Source organism: Heterodontus francisci, chromosome 34, assembly GCF_036365525.1.
Source record: "Heterodontus francisci isolate sHetFra1 chromosome 34, sHetFra1.hap1, whole genome shotgun sequence".
Taxonomy (NCBI): domain Eukaryota; kingdom Metazoa; phylum Chordata; class Chondrichthyes; order Heterodontiformes; family Heterodontidae; genus Heterodontus; species Heterodontus francisci.
The window spans coordinates 47,514,397-47,541,757 of record NC_090404.1 but is presented as its reverse complement, the minus strand read 5'-3'; the positions used below and the strand labels follow the sequence as shown (position 1 = coordinate 47,541,757).

The 27,361-nt window shown below is 47.4% G+C and overlaps 7 non-coding genes across 7 annotated transcripts; all 7 read right to left on the bottom strand.

Moving 5' to 3' along the window:
• Positions 1-2,416: 2,416 nt before the first annotated feature.
• trnad-guc (transfer RNA aspartic acid (anticodon GUC)) lies at positions 2,417-2,488 on the bottom strand. The gene has a single exon. It is a non-coding gene; the product is annotated as a tRNA-Asp (tRNA).
• Positions 2,489-10,733: 8,245 nt separating this feature from the next.
• trnad-guc (transfer RNA aspartic acid (anticodon GUC)) lies at positions 10,734-10,805 on the bottom strand. The gene has a single exon. It is a non-coding gene; the product is annotated as a tRNA-Asp (tRNA).
• A 3,256-nt stretch (positions 10,806-14,061) lies between these two features.
• On the bottom strand, positions 14,062-14,133 carry trnad-guc (transfer RNA aspartic acid (anticodon GUC)). Its single transcript has one exon. It is a non-coding gene; the product is annotated as a tRNA-Asp (tRNA).
• Positions 14,134-15,725: 1,592 nt separating this feature from the next.
• On the bottom strand, positions 15,726-15,797 carry trnad-guc (transfer RNA aspartic acid (anticodon GUC)). Its single transcript has one exon. It is a non-coding gene; the product is annotated as a tRNA-Asp (tRNA).
• A 1,593-nt stretch (positions 15,798-17,390) lies between these two features.
• trnad-guc (transfer RNA aspartic acid (anticodon GUC)) lies at positions 17,391-17,462 on the bottom strand. Its single transcript has one exon. It is a non-coding gene; the product is annotated as a tRNA-Asp (tRNA).
• Positions 17,463-19,055: 1,593 nt separating this feature from the next.
• On the bottom strand, positions 19,056-19,127 carry trnad-guc (transfer RNA aspartic acid (anticodon GUC)). Its single transcript has one exon. It is a non-coding gene; the product is annotated as a tRNA-Asp (tRNA).
• A 1,596-nt stretch (positions 19,128-20,723) lies between these two features.
• trnad-guc (transfer RNA aspartic acid (anticodon GUC)) lies at positions 20,724-20,795 on the bottom strand. Its single transcript has one exon. It is a non-coding gene; the product is annotated as a tRNA-Asp (tRNA).
• Positions 20,796-27,361: the final 6,566 nt, after the last annotated feature.

Here is a 27,361-nt window from a genome sequence, read left to right as displayed (position 1 = left end):
TTGAATGTTAACATTCAAGAGAGAATGGCAGGATGCTGCAAGGGAATGAAAAAAAAAATCAGGGCCGAGGGCTGATCACTCGAATACGTTGAGTAGCTCTTGCAAAGGGATCGCACAGGCTATGTGTATTGGGCATGTAGCATTCCCAACACTTTCTTCAGTGCCTCTGAGCACCTTGTCTCGTTGCGCTTGTTACTGAGCCATTCGAGGTTATCAACCTTTGCCACCTTTCACTTCTTTCCGTCCAGGTGGCCCTTGCTGAAGTTTGATGGCGTACAAGGTGTGTGACCTTCCTCCTCAGATTGTCTATCTGCCTTGAACAGGTGGTGGTGTGTGGCTGCTAGAGGGTTATTTTGCTGTCAGACTATGAACGCAATGGTGTTGCTGCCGCGTGAAAGATGTAATGAAAAGTGTTGCGTCGTGGCTTATAAAGCATGTTGGTTGTCGAAAGCGCCGCGGTTTAATGAAGCAATGAAATGTGCCAAGGAAAATGTGTTTAGTGCATTTTGAATGAGCCGCTTTGTGAATGCAAAGAAGAGAAAGTGGCCAGTCTGATGAGTCAAGAGCGGATGTTGTGCGGTGATTGTGATAGGCGTATGTGTGGAACATGTTTGCTGTTGATAGTTTTGATAAAACGGGTGGCGGGCCGCGTACGTGTTGTGGATGAGAGTCGCCATGCGGCAGTGCAAAGCGATTTGGAATTCAAAAAGTTTCCTGTAACAGCTTTCGGGTGGCCTGAGCAACGCTCACACCTCCCCGTTGGGGAATTGAACCCCGGTCTCCCGCGTGATGGGCGGGGATACTCACCGCTACACTAGCGAGGAAGCACACAGAAACGCTTTTTACAGTTTGCCAGAGATTGCCAGCCACCTTTGGGCTTCATAGATGTTGTGTCAGCTTGGAGGGGGCACGTTTCCGTCACCATTTGGGCTTCTACTTTGGAGCCAGGCAGCCGACGCAGTACCACCGCTAAAGCTCTTGGCTCAATCAATTCAATTTTATCCCTCATCCCACATCATTGATGTTACATCGCACAGTGATTTGCCTCCTCTCTGTGATGGCATACATTCAACACTTTCATCCAGTTCTGTCCTGTGACAGCTGCAGAGATCTGGACGGCGGATTCGCACTTTTGCGGGCTTGATATTGCACATCATCGGCCACTACAGGCAAGCAGGAAACGCATATGATTTTTTTTTGCTTTTTTGCTTGTTTGTTTCTTTCTTTCTTTACTTGTTTGTTTTTCTCTCCTTTCCTGGCTTTGCAACAGAAGCAAGCTCGATATGCAAAATACTTGGAGTTCAATGTTTTGGCCCACGCTGTATTATTCTTTTCCCCTTTCCCGACACCACACTTTAGAAAGAAATCCTTCGTGTGGGTATCGAGAAGGATTGGCACCATGGGCTCGCCGTGGATGACTTCAGGTACACGGTGTGCAAAAGTGCAAGATGGGCGTTGTTCTCTCGTGCTCACAGAAGTTTTGATCCTGGTGTTCCAAACAAGGACTGTTTTGAGCGAGAAAGCTTTTTTGTGGCAGGAGGGAAGGGTTAACCAGAGGACAAGAAGATAAGGTGATTCGCATTCGAAGCAGACGGACAAGGAAAGAAGGATTAGTTTAGGCAGCATGTTGTTGTGTGAGCTGACTGAAAGTCGTGTGCTTTCAGATTGAATGTTAACATTCAAGAGAGAATGGCAGGATGCTGCAAGGGAATTAAAAAAAAATCAGGGCCGAGGGCTGATCACTCGAATACGTTGAGTAGCTCTTGCAAAGGGATCGCACAGGCTATGTGTATTGGGCATGTAGCATTCCCAACACTTTCTTCAGTGCCTCTGAGCACCTTGTCTCGTTGCACTTGTTACTGAGCCATTCGAGGTTATTAACCTTTGCCACCTTTCACTTCTTTCCGTCCAGGTGTCCCTTGCTAAAGTTTGATGGCGTACAAGGTGTGTGACCTTCCTCCTCAGATTGTCTATCTGCCTTGAACAGGTGGTGGTGTGTGGCTGCTCGAGGGTTATTTTGCTGTCAGACTATGAACGCAATGGTGTTGCTGCCGCGTAAAAGATGTAGTGAAATGTGTTGCGTCGTGGCTTATAAAGCATGTTGGTTGTCGAAAGCGTCGCGGTTTAATGAAGCAGTGAAATGTGCCAAGGAAAATGTGTTTAGTGCATTTTGAATGAGCCGCTTTGTGAATGCAAAGAAGAGAAAGTGGCCAGTCTGATGAGTAAAGAGCGGATGTTGTGCGGTGATTGTGATAGGCGGATGTGTGGAACATGTTTGCTGTTGATAGTTTTGATAAAACGGGTGGCGGGCCGCGTACGTGTTGTGGATGAGAGTCTCCATGCGGCAGTGCAAAGCGATTTGGAATTCAAAAAGTTTTCCCTAACAGCTCTAAGGTGGCCTCAGCAAGGCTTACGCCTCCCTGTCGGGGAATTGAACCCCGGTCTCCCGCGTGACAGGCGGGGATACTCACCACTATACTAACGAGGAAGCACACAGAAAGGATTCCTACAGTTTGCCAGAGATTGCCACCCACCTTTGGGCTTCAGAGATGTTGTGTCAGCTTGGAGGGGGCACGTTTCCATCACCATTTAGGCTTCTACTTTGGAGCCAGGCAGGCGACGCAGTACCACCGCTAAAGCTCTTGACTCAATCAATTCAATTTTATCCCTCATCCCACATCATTGATGTTACATCGCACAGTGATTTGCCTCCTCTCTGTGATGGCATACATTCAACACTTTCATCCAGTTCAGTCCTGTGACAGCTGCAGAGATCTGGACGGCGGATTCGCACTTTTGCGGGCTTGATATTGTACATCATCGGCCACTGCAGGCAAGCAGGAAACGCATATGGTTTTTTTTTGCTTGTTTGCTTGTTTGTTTCTTTCTTTCTTTACTTGTTTGTTTTTCTCTCTTTTCCTGGCTTTGCAACAGAAGCAAGCACGATATGCAAAATACTTGGAGTTCAATGTTTTGGCCCACGCTGCATTATTCTTTTCCCCATTCCCGACACCACACTTTGGAAAGAAATCCTTCGTGTGGGTATCGAGAAGGATTGGCACCATGGGCTCGCCGTGGATGTCTTCAGGTACACGGTGTGCAAAAGTGCAAGATGGGCGTTGTTCTCTCGTGCTCACAGAAGTTTTGATCTTGGTGTTCCAAACAAGGACTGTTTTGAGCGAGAAAGCTTTTTTGTGGCAGGAGGGAAGGGTTAACCAGAGGACAAGAAGATAAGGTGATTCGCATTCGAAGCAGACGTAAAAGGAAAGAAGGATTAGTTCAGGCAGCATGTTGTTGTGTGAGCTGACTGAAAGTCGTGTGCTTTCAGATTGAATGTTAACATTCAAGAGAGAATGGCAGGATGCTGCAAGGGAATTAAAAAAAAAGTCAGGGCCGAGGGCTGATCACTCGTATACGTTGAGTAGCTCTTGCAAAGGGATCGCACAGGCTATGTGTATTGGGCATGTAGCATTCCCAACACTTTCTTCAGTGCCTCTGAGCACCTTGTCTCGTTGCGCTTGTTCCTGAGCCATTCGAGGTTATTAACCTTTGCCACCTTTCACTTCTTTCCGTCCAGGTGGCCCTTGCTGAAGTTTGATGGCGTACAAGGTGTGTGACCTTCCTCCTCAGATTGTCTATCTGCCTTGAACAGGTGTTGGTGTGTGGCTGCTAGAGGGTTATTTTGCTGTCAGACTATGAACGCAATGGTGTTGCTGCTGCGTGAAAGATGTAGTGAAATGTGTTGCGTCGTGGCTTATAAAGCATGTTGGTTGTAGAAAGCGTCGCGGTTTAATGAAGCAATGAAATGTGCCAAGGAAAATGTGTTTAGTGCATTTTGAATGAGCCGCTTTGTGAATGCAAAGAAGAGAAAGTGGCCAGTCTGATGAGTAAAGAGCGGATGTTGTGCGGTGATTGTGATAGGCGGATGTGTGGAACATGTTTGCTGTTGATAGTTTTGATAAAACGGGTGGCGGGCCGCGTACGTGTTGTGGATGAGAGTCTCCCTGCGGCAGTGCAAAGCGATTTGGAATTCAAAAAGTTTTCCCTTCCCGATCTGGGTGGCCTCAGCAACACTCACGCTTCCCCGTCGGGGAATTGAACAGCGGTCTCCCGCGTGACAGGCGAGGTACTCACCACTATACTAACGAGGAAGCTCACGGAAACGCTTTCTACAGTTTGCCAGAGATTGCCAGCTACCTTTGGGCTTCATAGATGTTGTGTCAGCTTGGAGGGGGGCTCGTTTCCATCACCATTTAGGCTTCTACTTTGGAGCCAGGCAGCCGACGCAGTACCACCGCTAAAGCTCTTGACTCAATCAATTCAATTTTATCCCTCATCCCACATCATTGATGTTACATTGCACAGTGATTTGCCTCCTCTCTGTGATGGCAGACATTCAACACTTTCATCCAGTTCAGTCCTGTGACAGCTGCAGAGATCTGGATGGCGGATTCGCACTTTTGCGGGCTTGATATTGCACATCATCGGCCACTACAGGCAAGCAGGAAACGCATATGATTTTTTTTGCTTGTTTGTTTGTTTGTTTCTTTCTTTCTTTACTTGTTTGTTTTTCTCTCTTTTCCTGGCTTTGCAACAGAAGCAAGCACGATATGCAAAATATTTGGAGTTCAATGTTTTGGCCCACGCTGCATTATTCTTTTCCCCTTTCCCGAACCACACTTTAGAAAGAAATCCTTCGTGTGGGTATCGAGAAGGATTGGCACCATGGGCTCGCCGTGGATGACTTCAGGTACACGGTGTGCAAAAGTGCAAGATGGGCGTTGTTCTCTCGTGCTCACAGACGTTTTGATCTTGGTGTTCCAAACAAGGACTGTTTTGAGCGAGAAAGCTTTTTTGTGGCAGGAGGGAAGGGTTAACCAGAGGACAAGAAGATAAGGTGATTCGCATTCGAAGCAGACGTACAAGGAAGGAAGGATTAGTTTAGGCAGCATGTTGCTGTGTGAGCTGACTGAAAGTCGTGTGCTTTCAGATTGAATGTTAACATTCAAGAGAGAATGGCAGGATGCTGCAAGGGAATGAAAAAAAAATCAGGGCCGAGGGCTGATCACTCGAATACGTTGAGTAGCTCTTGCAAAGGGATCGCACAGGCTATGTGTATTGGGCATGTAGCATTCCCAACACTTTCTTCAGTGCCTCTGAGCACCTTGTCTCGTTGCGCTTGTTACTGAGCCATTCGAGGTTATCAACCTTTGCCACCTTTCACTTCTTTCCGTCCAGGTGGCCCTTGCTGAAGTTTGATGGCGTACAAGGTGTGTGACCTTCCTCCTCAGATTGTCTATCTGCCTTGAACAGGTGTTGGTGTGTGGCTGCTAGAGGGTTATTTTGCTGTCAGACTATGAACGCAATGGTGTTGCTGCCGCGTGAAAGATGTAATGAAAAGTGTTGCGTCGTGGCTTATAAAGCATGTTGGTTGTCGAAAGCGCCGCGGTTTAATGAAGCAATGAAATGTGCCAAGGAAAATGTGTTTAGTGCATTTTGAATGAGCCGCTTTGTGAATGCAAAGAAGAGAAAGTGGCCAGTCTGATGAGTCAAGAGCGGATGTTGTGCGGTGATTGTGATAGGCGTATGTGTGGAACATGTTTGCTGTTGATAGTTTTGATAAAACGGGTGGCGGGCCGCGTACGTGTTGTGGATGAGAGTCGCCATGCGGCAGTGCAAAGCGATTTGGAATTCAAAAAGTTTCCTGTATCAGCTTTCGGGTGGCCTGAGCAACGCTCACACCTCCCCGTTGGGGAATTGAACCCCGGTCTCCCGCGTGATGGGCGGGGATACTCACCGCTACACTAGCGAGGAAGCACACAGAAACGCTTTTTACAGTTTGCCAGAGATTGCCAGCCACCTTTGGGCTTCATAGATGTTGTGTCAGCTTGGAGGGGGCACGTTTCCGTCACCATTTGGGCTTCTACTTTGGAGCCAGGCAGCCGACGCAGTACCACCGCTAAAGCTCTTGGCTCAATCAATTCAATTTTATCCCTCATCCCACATCATTGATGTTACATCGCACAGTGATTTGCCTCCTCTCTGTGATGGCATACATTCAACACTTTCATCCAGTTCTGTCCTGTGACAGCTGCAGAGATCTGGACGGCGGATTCGCACTTTTGCGGGCTTGATATTGCACATCATCGGCCACTACAGGCAAGCAGGAAACGCATATGATTTTTTTTTGCTTTTTTGCTTGTTTGTTTCTTTCTTTCTTTACTTGTTTGTTTTTCTCTCCTTTCCTGGCTTTGCAACAGAAGCAAGCTCGATATGCAAAATACTTGGAGTTCAATGTTTTGGCCCACGCTGTATTATTCTTTTCCCCTTTCCCGACACCACACTTTAGAAAGAAATCCTTCGTGTGGGTATCGAGAAGGATTGGCACCATGGGCTCGCCGTGGATGACTTCAGGTACACGGTGTGCAAAAGTGCAAGATGGGCGTTGTTCTCTCGTGCTCACAGAAGTTTTGATCCTGGTGTTCCAAACAAGGACTGTTTTGAGCGAGAAAGCTTTTTTGTGGCAGGAGGGAAGGGTTAACCAGAGGACAAGAAGATAAGGTGATTCGCATTCGAAGCAGACGTAAAAGGAAAGAAGGATTAGTTCAGGCAGCATGTTGTTGTGTGAGCTGACTGAAAGTCGTGTGCTTTCAGATTGAATGTTAACATTCAAGAGAGAATGGCAGGATGCTGCAAGGGAATTAAAAAAAAAGTCAGGGCCGAGGGCTGATCACTCGTATACGTTGAGTAGCTCTTGCAAAGGGATCGCACAGGCTATGTGTATTGGGCATGTAGCATTCCCAACACTTTCTTCAGTGCCTCTGAGCACCTTGTCTCGTTGCGCTTGTTCCTGAGCCATTCGAGGTTATTAACCTTTGCCACCTTTCACTTCTTTCCGTCCAGGTGGCCCTTGCTGAAGTTTGATGGCGTACAAGGTGTGTGACCTTCCTCCTCAGATTGTCTATCTGCCTTGAACAGGTGTTGGTGTGTGGCTGCTAGAGGGTTATTTTGCTGTCAGACTATGAACGCAATGGTGTTGCTGCTGCGTGAAAGATGTAGTGAAATGTGTTGCGTCGTGGCTTATAAAGCATGTTGGTTGTAGAAAGCATCGCGGTTTAATGAAGCAATGAAATGTGCCAAGGAAAATGTGTTTAGTGCATTTTGAATGAGCCGCTTTGTGAATGCAAAGAAGAGAAAGTGGCCAGTCTGATGAGTAAAGAGCGGATGTTGTGCGGTGATTGTGATAGGCGGATGTGTGGAACATGTTTGCTGTTGATAGTTTTGATAAAACGGGTGGCGGGCCGCGTACGTGTTGTGGATGAGAGTCTCCCTGCGGCAGTGCAAAGCGATTTGGAATTCAAAAAGTTTTCCTTTCCCGATCTGGGTGGCCTCAGCAACACTCACGCCTCCCCGTCGGGGAATTGAACAGCGGTCTCCCGCGTGACAGGCGAGGTACTCACCACTATACTAACGAGGAAGCACACGGAAACGCTTTCTACAGTTTGCCAGAGATTGCCAGCTACCTTTGGGCTTCATAGATGTTGTGTCAGCTTGGAGGGGGGCTCGTTTCCATCACCATTTAGGCTTCTACTTTGGAGCCAGGCAGCCGACGCAGTACCACCGCTAAAGCTCTTGACTCAATCAATTCAATTTTATCCCTCATCCCACATCATTGATGTTACATTGCACAGTGATTTGCCTCCTCTCTGTGATGGCAGACATTCAACACTTTCATCCAGTTCAGTCCTGTGACAGCTGCAGAGATCTGGATGGCGGATTCGCACTTTTGCGGGCTTGATATTGCACATCATCGGCCACTACAGGCAAGCAGGAAACGCATATGATTTTTTTTGCTTGTTTGTTTGTTTGTTTCTTTCTTTCTTTACTTGTTTGTTTTTCTCTCTTTTCCTGGCTTTGCAACAGAAGCAAGTACGATATGCAAAATATTTGGAGTTCAATGTTTTGGCCCACGCTGCATTATTCTTTTCCCCTTTCCCGAACCACACTTTAGAAAGAAATCCTTCGTGTGGGTATCGAGAAGGATTGGCACCATGGGCTCGCCGTGGATGACTTCAGGTACACGGTGTGCAAAAGTGCAAGATGGGCGTTGTTCTCTCGTGCTCACAGACGTTTTGATCTTGGTGTTCCAAACAAGGACTGTTTTGAGCGAGAAAGCTTTTTTGTGGCAGGAGGGAAGGGTTAACCAGAGGACAAGAAGATAAGGTGATTCGCATTCGAAGCAGACGTACAAGGAAGGAAGGATTAGTTTAGGCAGCATGTTGCTGTGTGAGCTGACTGAAAGTCGTGTGCTTTCAGATTGAATGTTAACATTCAAGAGAGAATGGCAGGATGCTGCAAGGGAATGAAAAAAAAAATCAGGGCCGAGGGCTGATCACTCGAATACGTTGAGTAGCTCTTGCAAAGGGATCGCACAGGCTATGTGTATTGGGCATGTAGCATTCCCAACACTTTCTTCAGTGCCTCTGAGCACCTTGTCTCGTTGCGCTTGTTACTGAGCCATTCGAGGTTATCAACCTTTGCCACCTTTCACTTCTTTCCGTCCAGGTGGCCCTTGCTGAAGTTTGATGGCGTACAAGGTGTGTGACCTTCCTCCTCAGATTGTCTATCTGCCTTGAACAGGTGGTGGTGTGTGGCTGCTAGAGGGTTATTTTGCTGTCAGACTATGAACGCAATGGTGTTGCTGCCGCGTGAAAGATGTAATGAAAAGTGTTGCGTCGTGGCTTATAAAGCATGTTGGTTGTCGAAAGCGCCGCGGTTTAATGAAGCAATGAAATGTGCCAAGGAAAATGTGTTTAGTGCATTTTGAATGAGCCGCTTTGTGAATGCAAAGAAGAGAAAGTGGCCAGTCTGATGAGTCAAGAGCGGATGTTGTGCGGTGATTGTGATAGGCGTATGTGTGGAACATGTTTGCTGTTGATAGTTTTGATAAAACGGGTGGCGGGCCGCGTACGTGTTGTGGATGAGAGTCGCCATGCGGCAGTGCAAAGCGATTTGGAATTCAAAAAGTTTCCTGTATCAGCTTTCGGGTGGCCTGAGCAACGCTCACACCTCCCCGTTGGGGAATTGAACCCCGGTCTCCCGCGTGATGGGCGGGGATACTCACCGCTACACTAGCGAGGAAGCACACAGAAACGCTTTTTACAGTTTGCCAGAGATTGCCAGCCACCTTTGGGCTTCATAGATGTTGTGTCAGCTTGGAGGGGGCACGTTTCCGTCACCATTTGGGCTTCTACTTTGGAGCCAGGCAGCCGACGCAGTACCACCGCTAAAGCTCTTGGCTCAATCAATTCAATTTTATCCCTCATCCCACATCATTGATGTTACATCGCACAGTGATTTGCCTCCTCTCTGTGATGGCATACATTCAACACTTTCATCCAGTTCTGTCCTGTGACAGCTGCAGAGATCTGGACGGCGGATTCGCACTTTTGCGGGCTTGATATTGCACATCATCGGCCACTACAGGCAAGCAGGAAACGCATATGATTTTTTTTTGCTTTTTTGCTTGTTTGTTTCTTTCTTTCTTTACTTGTTTGTTTTTCTCTCCTTTCCTGGCTTTGCAACAGAAGCAAGCTCGATATGCAAAATACTTGGAGTTCAATGTTTTGGCCCACGCTGTATTATTCTTTTCCCCTTTCCCGACACCACACTTTAGAAAGAAATCCTTCGTGTGGGTATCGAGAAGGATTGGCACCATGGGCTCGCCGTGGATGACTTCAGGTACACGGTGTGCAAAAGTGCAAGATGGGCGTTGTTCTCTCGTGCTCACAGAAGTTTTGATCCTGGTGTTCCAAACAAGGACTGTTTTGAGCGAGAAAGCTTTTTTGTGGCAGGAGGGAAGGGTTAACCAGAGGACAAGAAGATAAGGTGATTCGTATTCGAAGCAGACGGACAAGGAAAGAAGGATTAGTTTAGGCAGCATGTTGTTGTGTGAGCTGACTGAAAGTCGTGTGCTTTCAGATTGAATGTTAACATTCAAGAGAGAATGGCAGGATGCTGCAAGGGAATTAAAAAAAAATCAGGGCCGAGGGCTGATCACTCGAATACGTTGAGTAGCTCTTGCAAAGGGATCGCACAGGCTATGTGTATTGGGCATGTAGCATTCCCAACACTTTCTTCAGTGCCTCTGAGCACCTTGTCTCGTTGCACTTGTTACTGAGCCATTCGAGGTTATTAACCTTTGCCACCTTTCACTTCTTTCCATCCAGGTGTCCCTTGCTAAAGTTTGATGGCGTACAAGGTGTGTGACCTTCCTCCTCAGATTGTCTATCTGCCTTGAACAGGTGGTGGTGTGTGGCTGCTCGAGGGTTATTTTGCTGTCAGACTATGAACGCAATGGTGTTGCTGCCGCGTGAAAGATGTAGTGAAATGTGTTGCGTCGTGGCTTATAAAGCATGTTGGTTGTCGAAAGCGTCGCGGTTTAATGATGCAGTGAAATGTGCCAAGGAAAATGTGTTTAGTGCATTTTGAATAAGCCGCTTTGTGAATGCAAAGAAGAGAAAGTGGCCAGTCTGATGAGTAAAGAGCGGATGTTGTGCGGTGATTGTGATAGGCGGATGTGTGGAACATGTTTGCTGTTGATAGTTTTGATAAAACGGGTGGCGGGCCGCGTACGTGTTGTGGATGAGAGTCTCCATGCGGCAGTGCAAAGCGATTTGGAATTCAAAAAGTTTCCCCTAACAGCTCTCGGGTGGCCTCAGCAAGGCTTACGCCTCCCTGTCGGGGAATTGAACCCCGGTCTCCCGCGTGACAGGCGGGGATACTCACCACTATACTAACGAGGAAGCACACTGAAAGGATTCCTACAGTTTGCCAGAGATTGCCACCCACCTTTGGGCTTCAGAGATGTTGTGTCAGCTTGGAGGGGGCACGTTTCCATCACCATTTAGGCTTCTACTTTGGAGCCAGGCAGGCGACGCAGTACCACCGCTAAAGCTCTTGACTCAATCAATTCAATTTTATCCCTCATCCCACATCATTGATGTTACATCGCACAGTGATTTGCCTCCTCTCTGTGATGGCATACATTCAAAACTTTCATCCAGTTCAGTCCTGTGACAGCTGCAGAGATCTGGACGGCGGATTCGCACTTTTGCGGGCTTGATATTGTACATCATCGGCCACTGCAGGCAAGCAGGAAACGCATATGGTTTTTTTTTGCTTGTTTGCTTGTTTGTTTCTTTCTTTCTTTACTTGTTTGTTTTTCTCTCTTTTCCTGGCTTTGCAACAGAAGCAAGCACGATATGCAAAATACTTGGAGTTCAATGTTTTGGCCCATGCTGCATTATTCTTTTCCCCTTTCCCGATACCACACTTTAGAAAGAAATCCTTCGTGTGGGTATCGAGAAGGATTGGCACCATGGGCTCGCCGTGGATGTCTTCAGGTACACGGTGTGCAAAAGTGCAAGATGGGCGTTGTTCTCTCGTGCTCACAGAAGTTTTGATCTTGGTGTTCCAAACAAGGACTGTTTTGAGCGAGAAAGCTTTTTTGTGGCAGGAGGGAAGGGTTAACCAGAGGACAAGAAGATAAGGTGATTCGCATTCGAAGCAGACGTAAAAGGAAAGAAGGATTAGTTCAGGCAGCATGTTGTTGTGTGAGCTGACTGAAAGTCGTGTGCTTTCAGATTGAATGTTAACATTCAAGAGAGAATGGCAGGATGCTGCAAGGGAATTAAAAAAAAATCAGGGCCGAGGGCTGATCACTCGAATACGTTGAGTAGCTCTTGCAAAGGGATCGCACAGGCTATGTGTATTGGGCATGTAGCATTCCCAACACTTTCTTCAGTGCCTCTGAGCACCTTGTCTCGTTGCGCTTGTTACTGAGCCATTCGAGGTTATTAACCTTTGCCACCTTTCACTTCTTTCCGTCCAGGTGGCCCTTGCTGAAGTTTGATGGCGTACAAGGTGTGTGACCTTCCTCCTCAGATTGTCTATCTGCCTTGAACAGGTGGTGGTGTGTGGCTGCTAGAGGGTTATTTTGCTGTCAGACTATGAACGCAATGGTGTTGCTGCCGCGTGAAAGATGTAATGAAAAGTGTTGCGTCGTGGCTTATAAAGCATGTTGGTTGTCGAAAGCGCCGCGGTTTAATGAAGCAATGAAATGTGCCAAGGAAAATGTGTTTAGTGCATTTTGAATGAGCCGCTTTGTGAATGCAAAGAAGAGAAAGTGGCCAGTCTGATGAGTCAAGAGCGGATGTTGTGCGGTGATTGTGATAGGCGTATGTGTGGAACATGTTTGCTGTTGATAGTTTTGATAAAACGGGTGGCGGGTCGCGTACGTGTTGTGGATGAGAGTCGCCATGCGGCAGTGCAAAGCGATTTGGAATTCAAAAAGTTTCCTGTAACAGCTTTCGGGTGTCCTGAGCAACGCTCGCACCTCCCCGTTGGGGAATTGAACCCCGGTCTCCCGCGTGATGGGCGGGGATACTCACCGCTACACTTGCGAGGAAGCACACAGAAACGCTTTTTACAGTTTGCCAGAGATTGCCAGCCACCTTTGGGCTTCATAGATGTTGTGTCAGCTTGGAGGGGGCACGTTTCCGTCACCATTTGGGCTTCTACTTTGGAGCCAGGCAGCCGACGCAGTACCACCGCTAAAGCTCTTGGCTCAATCAATTCAATTTTATCCCTCATCCCACATCATTGATGTTACATCGCACAGTGATTTGCCTCCTCTCTGTGATGGCATACATTCAACACTTTCATCCAGTTCTGTCCTGTGACAGCTGCAGAGATCTGGACGGCGGATTCGCACTTTTGCGGGCTTGATATTGCACATCATCGGCCACTACAGGCAAGCAGGAAACGCATATGATTTTTTTTTGCTTTTTTGCTTGTTTGTTTCTTTCTTTCTTTACTTGTTTGTTTTTCTCTCCTTTCCTGGCTTTGCAACAGAAGCAAGCTCGATATGCAAAATACTTGGAGTTCAATGTTTTGGCCCACGCTGTATTATTCTTTTCCCCTTTCCCGACACCACACTTTAGAAAGAAATCCTTCGTGTGGGTATCGAGAAGGATTGGCACCATGGGCTCGCCGTGGATGACTTCAGGTACACGGTGTGCAAAAGTGCAAGATGGGCGTTGTTCTCTCGTGCTCACAGAAGTTTTGATCCTGGTGTTCCAAACAAGGACTGTTTTGAGCGAGAAAGCTTTTTTGTGGCAGGAGGGAAGGGTTAACCAGAGGACAAGAAGATAAGGTGATTCGCATTCGAAGCAGACGGACAAGGAAAGAAGGATTAGTTGAGGCAGCATGTTGTTGTGTGAGCTGACTGAAAGTCGTGTGCTTTCAGATTGAATGTTAACATTCAAGAGAGAATGGCAGGATGCTGCAAGGGAATTAAAAAAAAATCAGGGCCGAGGGCTGATCACTCGAATACGTTGAGTAGCTCTTGCAAAGGGATCGCACAGGCTATGTGTATTGGGCATGTAGCATTCCCAACACTTTCTTCAGTGCCTCTGAGCACCTTGTCTCGTTGCACTTGTTACTGAGCCATTCGAGGTTATTAACCTTTGCCACCTTTCACTTCTTTCCATCCAGGTGTCCCTTGCTAAAGTTTGATGGCGTACAAGGTGTGTGACCTTCCTCCTCAGATTGTCTATCTGCCTTGAACAGGTGGTGGTGTGTGGCTGCTCGAGGGTTATTTTGCTGTCAGACTATGAACGCAATGGTGTTGCTGCCGCGTGAAAGATGTAGTGAAATGTGTTGCGTCGTGGCTTATAAAGCATGTTGGTTGTCGAAAGCGTCGCGGTTTAATGAAGCAGTGAAATGTGCCAAGGAAAATGTGTTTAGTGCATTTTGAATGAGCCGCTTTGTGAATGCAAACAAGAGAAAGTGGCCAGTCTGATGAGTAAAGAGCGGATGTTGTGCGGTGATTGTGATAGGCGGATGTGTGGAACATGTTTGCTGTTGATAGTTTTGATAAAACGGGTGGCGGGCCGCGTACGTGTTGTGGATGAGAGTCTCCATGCGGCAGTGCAAAGCGATTTGGAATTCAAAAAGTTTCCCCTAACAGCTCTCGGGTGGCCTCAGCAAGGCTTACGCCTCCCTGTCGGGGAATTGAACCCCGGTCTCCCGCGTGACAGGCGGGGATACTCACCACTATACTAACGAGGAAGCACACAGAAAGGATTCCTACAGTTTGCCAGAGATTGCCACCCACCTTTGGGCTTCAGAGATGTTGTGTCAGCTTGGAGGGGGCACGTTTCCATCACCATTTAGGCTTCTACTTTGGAGCCAGGCAGGCGACGCAGTACCACCGCTAAAGCTCTTGACTCAATCAATTCAATTTTATCCCTCATCCCACATCATTGATGTTACATCGCACAGTGATTTGCCTCCTCTCTGTGATGGCATACATTCAACACTTTCATCCAGTTCAGTCCTGTGACAGCTGCAGAGATCTGGACGGCGGATTCGCACTTTTGCGGGCTTGATATTGTACATCATCGGCCACTGCAGGCAAGCAGGAAACGCATATGGTTTTTTTTTGCTTGTTTGCTTGTTTGTTTCTTTCTTTCTTTACTTGTTTGTTTTTCTCTCTTTTCCTGGCTTTGCAACAGAAGCAAGCACGATATGCAAAATACTTGGAGTTCAATGTTTTGGCCCACGCTGCATTATTCTTTTCCCCTTTCCCGATACCACACTTTAGAAAGAAATCCTTCGTGTGGGTATCGAGAAGGATTGGCACCATGGGCACGCCGTGGATGTCTTCAGGTACACGGTGTGCAAAAGTGCAAGATGGGCGTTGTTCTCTCGTGCTCACAGAAGTTTTGATCTTGGTGTTCCAAACAAGGACTGTTTTGAGCGAGAAAGCTTTTTTGTGGCAGGAGGGAAGGGTTAACCAGAGGACAAGAAGATAAGGTGATTCGCATTCGAAGCAGACGTAAAAGGAAAGAAGGATTAGTTCAGGCAGCATGTTGTTGTGTGAGCTGACTGAAAGTCGTGTGCTTTCAGATTGAATGTTAACATTCAAGAGAGAATGGCAGGATGCTGCAAGGGAATTAAAAAAAAATCAGGGCCGAGGGCTGATCACTCGAATACGTTGAGTAGCTCTTGCAAAGGGATCGCACAGGCTATGTGTATTGGGCATGTAGCATTCCCAACACTTTCTTCAGTGCCTCTGAGCACCTTGTCTCGTTGCGCTTGTTACTGAGCCATTCGAGGTTATTAACCTTTGCCACCTTTCACTTCTTTCCGTCCAGGTGGCCCTTGCTGAAGTTTGATGGCGTACAAGGTGTGTGACCTTCCTCCTCAGATTGTCTATCTGCCTTGAACAGGTGGTGGTGTGTGGCAGCCAGAGGGTCATTTTGCTGTCAGACTATGAACGCAATGGTGATGCTGCCGCGTGAAAGATGTAGTGAAATGTGTTGCGTCGTGGCTTATAAAGCATGTAGGTTGTAGAAAGCATCGCGGTTTAATGAAGCAATGAAATGTGCCAAGGAAAATGTGTTTAGTGCATTTTGAATGAGCCGCTTTGAGAATGCAAAGAAGAGAAAGTGGCCAGTCTGATGAGTAAAGAGCGGATGTTGTGCGGTGATTGTGATAGGCGGATGTGCGGAACATGTTTGCTGTTGATAGTTTTGATAAAACGGGTGGCGGGCCGCGTACGTGTTGTGGATGAGAGTCTCCATGCGGCAGTGCAAAGCGATTTGGAATTCAAAAAGTTTCCCTTAACAGCTCTCGGGTGGCCTCAGCAAGGCTTACGCCTCCCCGTCGGGGAATTGAACCCCGGTCTCCCGCGTGACAGGCGGGGACACTCACCACTATACTAACGAGGAAGCACACAGAAAGGATTCCTACAGTTTGCCAGAGATTGCCACCCACCTTTGGGCTTCAGAGATGTTGTGTCAGCTTGGAGGGGGCACGTTTCCATCACCATTTAGGCTTCTACTTTGGAGCCAGGCAGCCGACGCAGTACCACCGCTAAAGCTCTTGACTCAATCAATTCAATTTTATCCCTCATCCCACATCATTGATGTTACATCGCACAGTGATTTGCCTCCTCTCTGTGATGGCATACATTCAACACTTTCATCCAGTTCAGTCCTGTGACAGCTGCAGAGATCTGGACGGCGGATTCGCACTTTTGCGGGCTTGATATTGCACATCATCGGCCACTACAGGCAAGCAGGAAACGCATATGTTTTTTTTTTGCTTGTTTGCTTGTTTGTTTCTGTCTTTCTTTACTTGTTTGTTTTTCTCTCTTTTCCTGGCTTTGTAACAGAAGCAAGCACGATATGCAAAATACTTGGAGTTCAATGTTTTGGCCCACGCTGCATTATTCTTTTCCCCTTTCCCGACACCACACTTTAGAAAGAAATCCTTCGTGTGGGTATCGAGAAGGATTGGCACCATGGGCTCGCCGTGGATGACTTCAGGTACACGGTGTGCAAAAGAGCAAGATGTGCGTTGTTCTCTCGTGCTCACAGAAGTTTTGATCTTGGTGTTCCAAACAAGGACTGTTTTGAGCGAGAAAGCTTTTTTGTGGCAGGAGGGAAGGGTTAACCAGAGGACAAGAAGATAAGGTGATTCGCATTCGAAGCAGACGTACAAGGAAAGAAGGATTAGTTTAGGCAGCATGTTGTTGTGTGAGCTGACTGAAAGTCGTGTGCTTTCAGATTGAATGTTAACATTCAAGAGAGAATGGCAGGATGCTGCAAGGGAATTAAAAAAAAAGTCAGGGCCGAGGGCTGATCACTCGAATACGTTGAGTAGCTCTTGCAAAGGGATCGCACAGGCTATGTGTATTGGGCATGTAGCATTCCCAACACTTTCTTCAGTGCCTCTGAGCACCTTGTCTCGTTGCGCTTGTTACGGAGCCATTCGAGGTTATTAACCTTTGCCACCTTTCACTTCTTTCCGTCCAGGTGGCCCTTGCTGAAGTTTGATGGCGTACAAGGTGTGTGACCTTCCTCCTCAGATTATCTATCTGCCTTGAACAGGTGGTGGTGTGTGGCTGCTGGAGGGTCATTTTGCTGTCAGACTATGAACGCAATGGTGTTGCTGCCGCGTGAAAGATGTAGTGAAATGTGTTGCGTCGTGGCTTATAAAGCATGTTGGTTGTAGAAATCGTCGCGGTTTAATGAAGCAATGAAATGTGCCAAGGAAAATGTGTTTAGTGCATTTTGAATGAGCCGCTTTGAGAATGCAAAGAAGAGAAAGTGGCCAGTCTGATGAGTAAAGAGCGGATGTTGTGCGGTGATTGTGATATGCGGATGTGTGGAACATGTTTGCTGTTGATAGTTTTGATAAAACGGGTGGCGGGCCGCGTACGTGTTGTGGATGAGAGTCTCCATGCGGCAGTGCAAAGCGATTTGGAATTCAAAAAGTTTCCCCGAACAGCTCTCGGGTGGCCTCATCAACGCTCACGCCTCCCCGTCGGGGAATTGAACCCCGGTCTCCCGCGTGACAGGCGGGGATACTCACCACTATACTAACGAGGAAGCACACAGAAAGGTTTCCGACAGTTTGCCAGAGATTGCCAGCCACCTTTGGGCTTCAGAGATGTTGTGTCAGCTTGGAGGGGGCACGTTTCCATCACCATTTAGGCTTCTCCTTTGGAGCCAGGCAGCCGACGCAGTACCACCGCTAAAGCTCTTGACTCAATCAATTCAATTTTATCCCTCATCCCACATCATTGATGTTACATCGCACAGTGATTTGCCTCCTCTCTGTGATGGCATACATTCAACACTTTCATCCAGTTCAGTCCTGTGACAGCTGCAGAGATCTGGACGGCGGATTCGCACTTTTGCGGGCTTGATATTGCACATCATCGGCCACTACAGGCAAGCAGGAAACGCATATGTTTTTTTTTTGCTTGTTTGCTTGTTTGTTTCTGTCTTTCTTTACTTGTTTGTTTTTCTCTCTTTTCCTGGCTTTGTAACAGAAGCAAGCACGATATGCAAAATACTTGGAGTTCAATGTTTTGGCCCACGCTGCATTATTCTTTTCCCCTTTCCCGACACCACACTTTAGAAAGAAATCCTTCGTGTGGGTATCGAGAAGGATTGGCACCATGGGCTCGCCGTGGATGACTTCAGGTACACGGTGTGCAAAAGAGCAAGATGTGCGTTGTTCTCTCGTGCTCACAGAAGTTTTGATCTTGGTGTTCCAAACAAGGACTGTTTTGAGCGAGAAAGCTTTTTTGTGGCAGGAGGGAAGGGTTAACCAGAGGACAAGAAGATAAGGTGATTCGCATTCGAAGCAGACGTACAAGGAAAGAAGGATTAGTTTAGGCAGCATGTTGTTGTGTGAGCTGACTGAAAGTCGTGTGCTTTCAGATTGAATGTTAACATTCAAGAGAGAATGGCAGGATGCTGCAAGGGAATTAAAAAAAAAATCAGGGCCGAGGGCTGATCACTCGAATACGTTGAGTAGCTCTTGCAAAGGGATCGCACAGGCTATGTGTATTGGGCATGTAGCATTCCCAACACTTTCTTCAGTGCCTCTGAGCACCTTGTCTCGTTGCGCTTGTTACGGAGCCATTCGAGGTTATTAACCTTTGCCACCTTTCACTTCTTTCCGTCCAGGTGGCCCTTGCTGAAGTTTGATGGCGTACAAGGTGTGTGACCTTCCTCCTCAGATTATCTATCTGCCTTGAACAGGTGGTGGTGTGTGGCTGCTGGAGGGTCATTTTGCTGTCAGACTATGAACGCAATGGTGTTGCTGCCGCGTGAAAGATGTAGTGAAATGTGTTGCGTCGTGGCTTATAAAGCATGTTGGTTGTAGAAATCGTCGCGGTTTAATGAAGCAATGAAATGTGCCAAGGAAAATGTGTTTAGTGCATTTTGAATGAGCCGCTTTGAGAATGCAAAGAAGAGAAAGTGGCCAGTCTGATGAGTAAAGAGCGGATGTTGTGCGGTGATTGTGATATGCGGATGTGTGGAACATGTTTGCTGTTGATAGTTTTGATAAAACGGGTGGCGGGCCGCGTACGTGTTGTGGATGAGAGTCTCCATGCGGCAGTGCAAAGCGATTTGGAATTCAAACAGTTTCCCCGAACAGCTCTCGGGTGGCCTCATCAACGCTCACGCCTCCCCGTCGGGGAATTGAACCCCGGTCTCCCGCGTGACAGGCGGGGATACTCACCACAATACTAACGAGGAAGCACACAGAAAGGTTTCCGACAGTTTGCCAGAGATTGCCAGCCACCTTTGGGCTTCAGAGATGTTGTGTCAGCTTGGAGGGGGCACGTTTCCATCACCATTTAGGCTTCTCCTTTGGAGCCAGGCAGCCGACGCAGTACCACCGCTAAAGCTCTTGACTCAATCAATTCAATTTTATCCCTCATCCCACATCATTGATGTTACATCGCACAGTGATTTGCCTCCTCTCTGTGATGGCATACATTCAACACTTTCATCCAGTTCAGTCCTGTGACAGCTGCAGAGATCTGGACGGCGGATTCGCACTTTTGCGGGCTTGATATTGCACATCATCGGCCACTACAGGCAAGCAGGAAACGCATATGTTTTTTTTTTGCTTGTTTGCTTGTTTGTTTCTTTCTTTCTTTCTTTACTTGTTTGTTTTTCTCTCTTTTCCTGACTTTGCAACAGAAGCAAGCACGATATGCTAAATACTTGGAGTTCAATGTTTTGGCCCACGCTGCATTATTCTTTTCCCCTTTCCCGACACCACACTTTAGAAAGAAATCCTTCGTGTGGGTATCGAGAAGGATTGGCACCATGGGCTCGCCGTGGATGACTTCAGGTACACGTTGTGCAAAAGTGCAAGATGGGCGTTGTTCTCTCGTGCTCACAGAAGTTTTGATCTTGGTGTTCCAAACAAGGACTGTTTTGAGCGAGAAAGCTTTTTTGTGGCAGGAGGGAAGGGTTAACCAGAGGACAAGAAGATAAGGTGATTCGCATTCGAAGCAGACGTACAAGGAAAGAAGGATTAGTTTAGGCAGCATGTTGTTGTGTGAGCTGACTGAAAGTCGTGTGCTTTCAGATTGAATGTTAACATTCAAGAGAGAATGGCAGGATGCTGCAAGGGAATTAAAAAAAAATCAGGGCCGAGGGCTGATCACTCGAATACGTTGAGCAGCTCTTGCAAAGGGATCGCACAGGCTATGTGTATTGGGCATGTAGCATTCCCAACACTTTCTTCAGTGCCTCTGAGCACCTTGTCTCGTTGCGCTTGTTACTGAGCCATTCGAGGTTATTAACCTTTGCCACCTTTCACTTCTTTCCGTCCAGGTGGCCCTTGCTGAAGTTTGATGGCGTACCAGGTGTGTGACCTTCCTCCTCAGATTGTCTATCTGCCTTGAACAGGTGGTGGTGTGTGGCTGCTAGAGGGTCATTTTGCTGTCAGACTATGAACGCAATGGTGTTGCTGCCGCGTGAAAGATGTAGTGAAATGTGTTGCGTCGTGGCTTATAAAGCATGTTGGTTGCAGAAAGCGTCGCGGTTTAATGAAGCAATGAAATGTGCCAAGGAAAATGAGTTTAGTGCATTTTGAATGAGCCGCTTTGAGAATGCAAAGAAGAGAAAGTGGCCAGTCTGATGAGTCAAGAGCGGATGTTGTGCGGTGATTGTGATAGGCGGATGTGTGGAACATGTTTGCTGTTGATAGTTTTGATAAAACGGGAGGCGGGCCGCGGACGTGTTGTGGATGAGAGTCTCCATGCGGCAGTGCAAAGCGATTTGGAATTCAAAAAGTTTCCCCTAACAGCTCTCGGGTGGCCTCAGCAACGCTCACGCCTCCCCGTCGGGGAATTGAACCCCGGTCACCCGCGTGACAGGCGGGGATATTCACCACTATACTAACGAGGAATCACACAGAAATGCTTCCGACAGTTTGCCAGAGATTGCCAGCCACCTTTGGGCTTCAGAGATGTTGTGTCAGCTTGGAGGGGGCACGTTTCCATCACCATTTAGGCTTCTCCTTTGGAGCCAGGCAGCCGACGCAGTACCACCGCTAAAGCTCTTGACTCAATCAATTCAATTTTATCCCTCATCCCACATCATTGATGTTACATCGCACAGTGATTTGCCTCCTCTCTGTGATGGCATACATTCAACACTTTCATCCAGTTCAGTCCTGTGACAGCTGCAGAGATCTGGACGGCGGATTCGCACTTTTGCGGGCTTGATATTGCACATCATCGGCCACTACAGGCAAGCAGGAAACGCATATGTTTTTATTTTGCTTGTTTGCTTGTTTGTTTCTTTCTTTCTTTACTTGTTTGTTTTTCTCTCTTTTCCTGACTTTGCAACAGAAGCAAGCACGATATGCTAAATACTTGGAGTTCAATGTTTTGGCCCACGCTGCATTATTCTTTTCCCCTTTCCCGACACCACACTTTAGAAAGAAATCCTTCGTGTGGGTATCGAGAAGGATTGGCACCATGGGCTCGCCGTGGATGACTTCAGGTACACGGTGTGCAAAAGAGCAAGATGGGCGTTGCTCTCTCGTGCTCACAGAAGTTTTGATCTTGGTGTTCCAAACAAGGACTGTTTTGAGCGAGAAAGCTTTTTTGTGGCAGGAGGGAAGGGTTAACCAGAGGACAAGAAGATAAGGTGATTCGCATTCGAAGCAGACGGACAAGGAAAGAAGGATTAGTTTAGGCAGCATGTTGTTGTGTGAGCTGACTGAAAGTCGTGTGCTTTCAGATTGAATGTGTTAACATTCAAGAGAGAATGGCAGGATGCTGCAAGGGAATTAAAAAGAAATCAGGGCCGAGGGCTGATCACTCGAATACGTTGAGTAGCTCTTGCAAAGGGATCGCACTGGCTATGTGTATTGGGCATGTAGCATTCCCAACACTTTCTTCAGTGCCTCTGAGCACCTTGTCTCGTTGCGCTTGTTACTGAGCCATTCGAGGTTATTAACCTTTGCCACCTTTCACTTCTTTCCGTCCAGGTGGCCCTTGCTGAAGTTTGATGGCGTACAAGGTGTGTGACCTTCCTCCTCAGATTATCTATCTGCCTTGAACAGGTGGTGGTGTGTGGCTGCTGGAGGGTCATTTTGCTGTCAGACTATGAACGCAATGGTGTTGCTGCCGCGTGAAAGATGTAGTGAAATGTGTTGCGTCGTGGCTTATAAAGCATGTTGGTTGTAGAAAGCGTCGCGGTTTAATGAAGCAATGAAATGTGCCAAGGAAAATGTGTTTAGTGCATTTTGAATGAGCCGCTTTGAGAATGCAAAGAAGAGAAAGTGGCCAGTCTGATGAGTAAAGAGCGGATGTTGTGCGGTGATTGTGATAGGCGGATGTGTGGAACATGTTTGCTGTTGATAGTTTTGATAAAACGGGTGGCGGGCCGCGTACGTGTTGTGGATGAGAGTCTCCATGCGGCAGTGCAAAGCGATTTGGAATTCAAAAAGTTTCCCCTAACAGCTCTCGGGTGGCCTCAGCAACGCTCACGCCTCCCCGTCCGGGAATTGAATCCCCAGTCTTCCGCGTGACAGGCGGGGATACTCACCACTATACTAACGAGGAAGCACACAGAAAAGCTTCCTACAGTTTGCCAGAGATTGCCAGCCACCTTTGGGCTTCAGAGATGTTGTGTCAGCTTGGAGGGGGCACGTTTCCATCACCATTTAGGCTTCTACTTTGGAGCCAGGCAGCCGACGCAGTACCACCGCTAAAGCTCTTGACTCAATCAATTCAATTTTATCCCTCATCCCACATCATTGATGTTACATCGCACAGTGATTTGCCTCCTCTCTGTGATGGCATACATTCAACACTTTCATCCAGTTCAGTCCTGTGACAGCTGCAGAGATCTGGACGGCGGATTCGCACTTTTGCGGGCTTGATATTGCACATCATCGGCCACTGCAGGCAAGCAGGAAACGCATATGGTTTTTTTTTTGCTTGTTTGCTTGTTTGTTTCTTTCTTTCTTAACTTGTTTGTTTTTCTCTCTTTTCCTGGCTTTGCAACAGAAGCAAGCACGATATGCAAAATACTTGGAGTTCAATGTTTTGGCCCACGCTGCATTATTCTTTTCCCCTTTCTCGCCACCACACTTTAGAAAGAAATCCTTCGTGTGGGTATCGAGAAGGATTGGCACCATGGGCTCGCCGTGGATGACTTCAGGTACACGGTGTGCAAAAGAGCAAGACGTGCGTTGTTCTCTCGTGCTCACAGAAGTTTTGATCTTGGTGTTCCAAACAAGGACTGTTTTGAGCGAGAAAGCTTTTTTGTGGCAGGAGGGAAGGGTTAACCAGAGGAAAAGAAGATAAGGTGATTCGCATTCGAAGCAGACGTACAAGGAAAGAAGGATTAGTTTAGGCAGCATGTTGTTGTGTGAGCTGACTGAAAGTCGTGTGCTTTCAGATTGAATGTTAACATTCAAGAGAGAATGGCAGGATGCTGCAAGGGAATTAAAAAGAAATTAGGGCCGAGGGCTGATCACTCGAATACGTTGAGTAGCTCTTGCAAAGGGATCGCACAGGCTATGTGTATTGGGCATGTAGCATTCCCAACACTTTCTTCAGTGCCTCTGAGCACCTTGTCTCGTTGCGCTTGTTACTGAGCCATTCGAGGTTATTAACCTTTGCCACCTTTCACTTCTTTCCGTCCAGGTGGCCCTTGCTGAAGTTTGATGGCGTACAAGGTGTGTGACCTTCCTCCTCAGATTATCTATCTGCCTTGAACAGGTGGTGGTGTGTGGCTGCTGGAGGGTCATTTTGCTGTCAGACTATGAACGCAATGGTGTTGCTGCCGCGTGAAAGATGTAGTGAAATGTGTTGCGTCGTGGCTTATAAAGCATGTTGGTTGTAGAAAGCGTCGCGGTTTAATGAAGCAATGAAATGTGCCAAGGAAAATGTGTTTAGTGCATTTTGAATGAGCCGCTTTGAGAATGCAAAGAAGAGAAAGTGGCCAGTCTGATGAGTAAAGAGCGGATGTTGTGCGGTGATTGTGATAGGCGGATGTGTGGAACATGTTTGCTGTTGATAGTTTTGATAAAACGGGTGGCGGGCCGCGTACGTGTTGTGGATGAGAGTCTCCATGCGGCAGTGCAAAGCGATTTGGAATTCAAAAAGTTTCCCCTAACAGCTCTCGGGTGGCCTCAGCAACGCTCACGCCTCCCCGTCCGGGAATTGAATCCCCAGTCTCCCGCGTGACAGGCGGGGATACTCACCACTATACTAGCGAGGAAGCACACAGAAAGGCTTCCGACAGTTTGCCAGAGATTGCCAGCCACCTTTGGGCTTCAGAGATGTTGTGTCAGCTTGGAGGGGGCACGTTTCCATCACCATTTAGGCTTCTACTTTGGAGCCAGGCAGCCGACGCAGTACCACCGCTAAAGCTCTTGACTCAATCAATTCAATTTTATCCCTCATCCCACATCATTGATGTTACATCGCACAGTGATTTGCCTCCTCTCTGTGATGGCATACATTCAACACTTTCATCCAGTTCAGTCCTGTGACAGCTGCAGAGATCTGGACGGCGGATTCGCACTTTTGCGGGCTTGATATTGCACATCATCGGCCACTGCAGGCAAGCAGGAAACGCATATGGTTTTTTTTTGCTTGTTTGCTTGTTTGTTTCTTTCTTTCTTGACTTGTTTGTTTTTCTCTCTTTTCCTGGCTTTGCAACAGAAGCAAGCACGATATGCAAAATACTTGGAGTTCAATGTTTTGGCCCACGCTGCATTATTCTTTTCCCCTTTCCCGACACCACACTTTAGAAAGAAATCCTTCGTGTGGGTATCGAGAAGGATTGGCACCATGGGCTCGCCGTGGATGACTTCAGGTACACGGTGTGCAAAAGTGCAAGATCGGCGTTGTTCTCTCGTGCTCACAGAAGTTTTGATCTTGGTGTTCCAAACAAGGACTGTTTTGAGCGAGAAAGCTTTTTTGTGGCAGGAGGGAAGGGTTAACCAGAGGACAAGAAGATAAGGTGATTCGCATTCGAAGCAGACGTACAAGGAAAGAAGGATTAGTTTAGGCAGCATGTTGTTGTGTGAGCTGACTGAAAGTCGTGTGCTTTCAGATTGAATGTTAACATTCAAGAGAGAATGGCAGGATGCTGCAAGGGAATTAAAAAAAAAATCAGGGCCGAGGGCTGATCACTCGAATACGTTGAGTAGCTCTTGCAAAGGGATCGCACAGGCTATGTGTATTGGGCATGTAGCATTCCCAACACTTTCTTCAGTGCCTCTGAGCACCTTGTCTCGTTGCACTTGTTACTGAGCCATTCGAGGTTATTAACCTTTGCCACCTTTCACTTCTTTCCGTCCAGGTGGCCCTTGCTGAAGTTTGATGGCGTACAAGGTGTGTGACCTTCCTCCTCAGATTGTCTATCTGCCTTGAACAGGTGGTGGTGTGTGGCTGCTAGAGGGTCATTTTGCTGTCAGACTATGAACGCAATGGTGTTGCTGCCGCGTGAAAGATGTAGTGAAATGTGTTGCGTCGTGGCTTATAAAGCATGTTGGTTGCAGAAAGCGTCGCGGTTTAATGAAGCAATGAAATGTGCCAAGGAAAATGTGTTTAGTGCATTTTGAATGAGCCGCTTTGAGAATGCAAAGAAGAGAAAGTGGCCAGTCTGATGAGTCAAGAGCGGATGTTGTGCGGTGATTGTGATAGGCGGATGTGTGGAACATGTTTGCTGTTGATAGTTTTGATAAAACGGGTGGCGGGCCGCGTACGTCTTGTGGATGAGAGTCTCCATGCGGCAGTGCAAAGCGATTTGGAAATCAAAAAGATTCCCCTAACAGCTCTCGGGTGGCCTCAGCAACGCTCACGCCTCCCCGTCGAGGAACTGAACCCCGGTCTCCCGCGTGACAGGCAGGGATACTCACCACTATACTAACGAGGAAGCACACAGAGAGGCTTCCTACAGTTTGCCAGAGATTGCCAGCCACCTTTGGGCTTCAGAGATGTTGTGTCAGCTTGGAGGGGGCACGTTTCCATCACCATTTAGGCTTCTACTTTGGAGCCAGGCAGCCGACGCAGTACCACCGCTAAAGCTCTTGACTCAATCAGTTCAATTTTATCCCTCATCCCACATCATTGATGTTACATCGCACAGTGATTTGCCTCCTCTCTGTGATGGCATACATTCAACACTTTCATCCAGTTCAGTCCTGTGACAGCTGCAGAGATCTGGACGGCGGATTCGCACTTTTGCGGGCTTGATATTGCACATCATCGGCCACTACAGGCAAGCAGGAAACGCATATGGTTTTTTTTGCTTGTTTGATTGTTTGTTTCTTTCTTTCTTTACTTGTTTGTTTTTCTCTCTTTTCCTGGCTTTGCAACAGAAGCAAGCACGATATGCAAAATACTTGGAGTTCAATGTTTTGGCCCACGCTGCATTATTCTTTTCTCCTTTCCCGACACCACACTTTAGAAAGAAATCCTTCGTGTGGGTATCGAGAAGGATTGGCACCATGGGCTCGCCGTGGATGACTTCAGGTACACGGTGTGCAATAGAGCAAGATGGGCGTTGTTCTCTCGTGCTCACAGAAGTTTTGATCTTGGTGTTCCAAACAAGGACTGTTTTGAGCGAGAAAGCATTTTTGTGGCAGGAGGGAAGGGTTAACCAGAGGACAAGAAGATAAGGTGATTCGCATTCGAAGCAGACGTACAAGGAAAGAAGGATTAGTTTAGGCAGCATGTTGTTGTGTGAGCTGACTGAAAGTCGTGTGCTTTCAGATTGAATGTTAACATTCAAGAGAGAATGGCAGGATGCTGCAAGGGAATTAAAAAGAAATCAGGGCCGAGGGCTGATCACTCGAATACGTTGAGTAGCTCTTGCAAAGGGATCGCACAGGCTATGTGTATTGGGCATGTAGCATTCCCAACAGATTCTTCAGTGCCTCTGAGCACCTTGTCTCGTTGCGCTTGTTACTGAGCCATTCGAGGTTATTAACCTTTGCCACCTTTCACTTCTTTCCGTCCAGGTGGCCCTTGCTGAAGTTTGATGGCGTACAAGGTGTGTGACCTTCCTCCTCAGATTATCTATCTGCCTTGAACAGGTGGTGGTGTGTGGCTGCCGGAGGGTCATTTTGCTGTCAGACTATGAACGCAATGGTGTTGCTGCCGCGTGAAAGATGTAGTGAAATGTGTTGCGTCGTGGCTTATAAAGCATGTTGGTTGTAGAAAGCGTCGCGGTTTAATGAAGCAATGAAATGTGCCAAGGAAAATGTGTTTAGTGCATTTTGAATGAGCCGCTTTGAGAAGGCAAAGAAGAGAAAGTGGCCATTCTGATGAGAAAGAGCGGATGTTGTGCGGTGATTGTGATAGGCGGATGTGTGGAACATGTTTGCTGTTGATAGTTTTGATAAAACGGGTGGCGGGCCGCGTACGTGTTGTGGATGAGAGTCTCCATGCGGCAGTGCAAAGCGATTTGGAATTCAAAAAGATTCCCCTAACAGCTCTCGG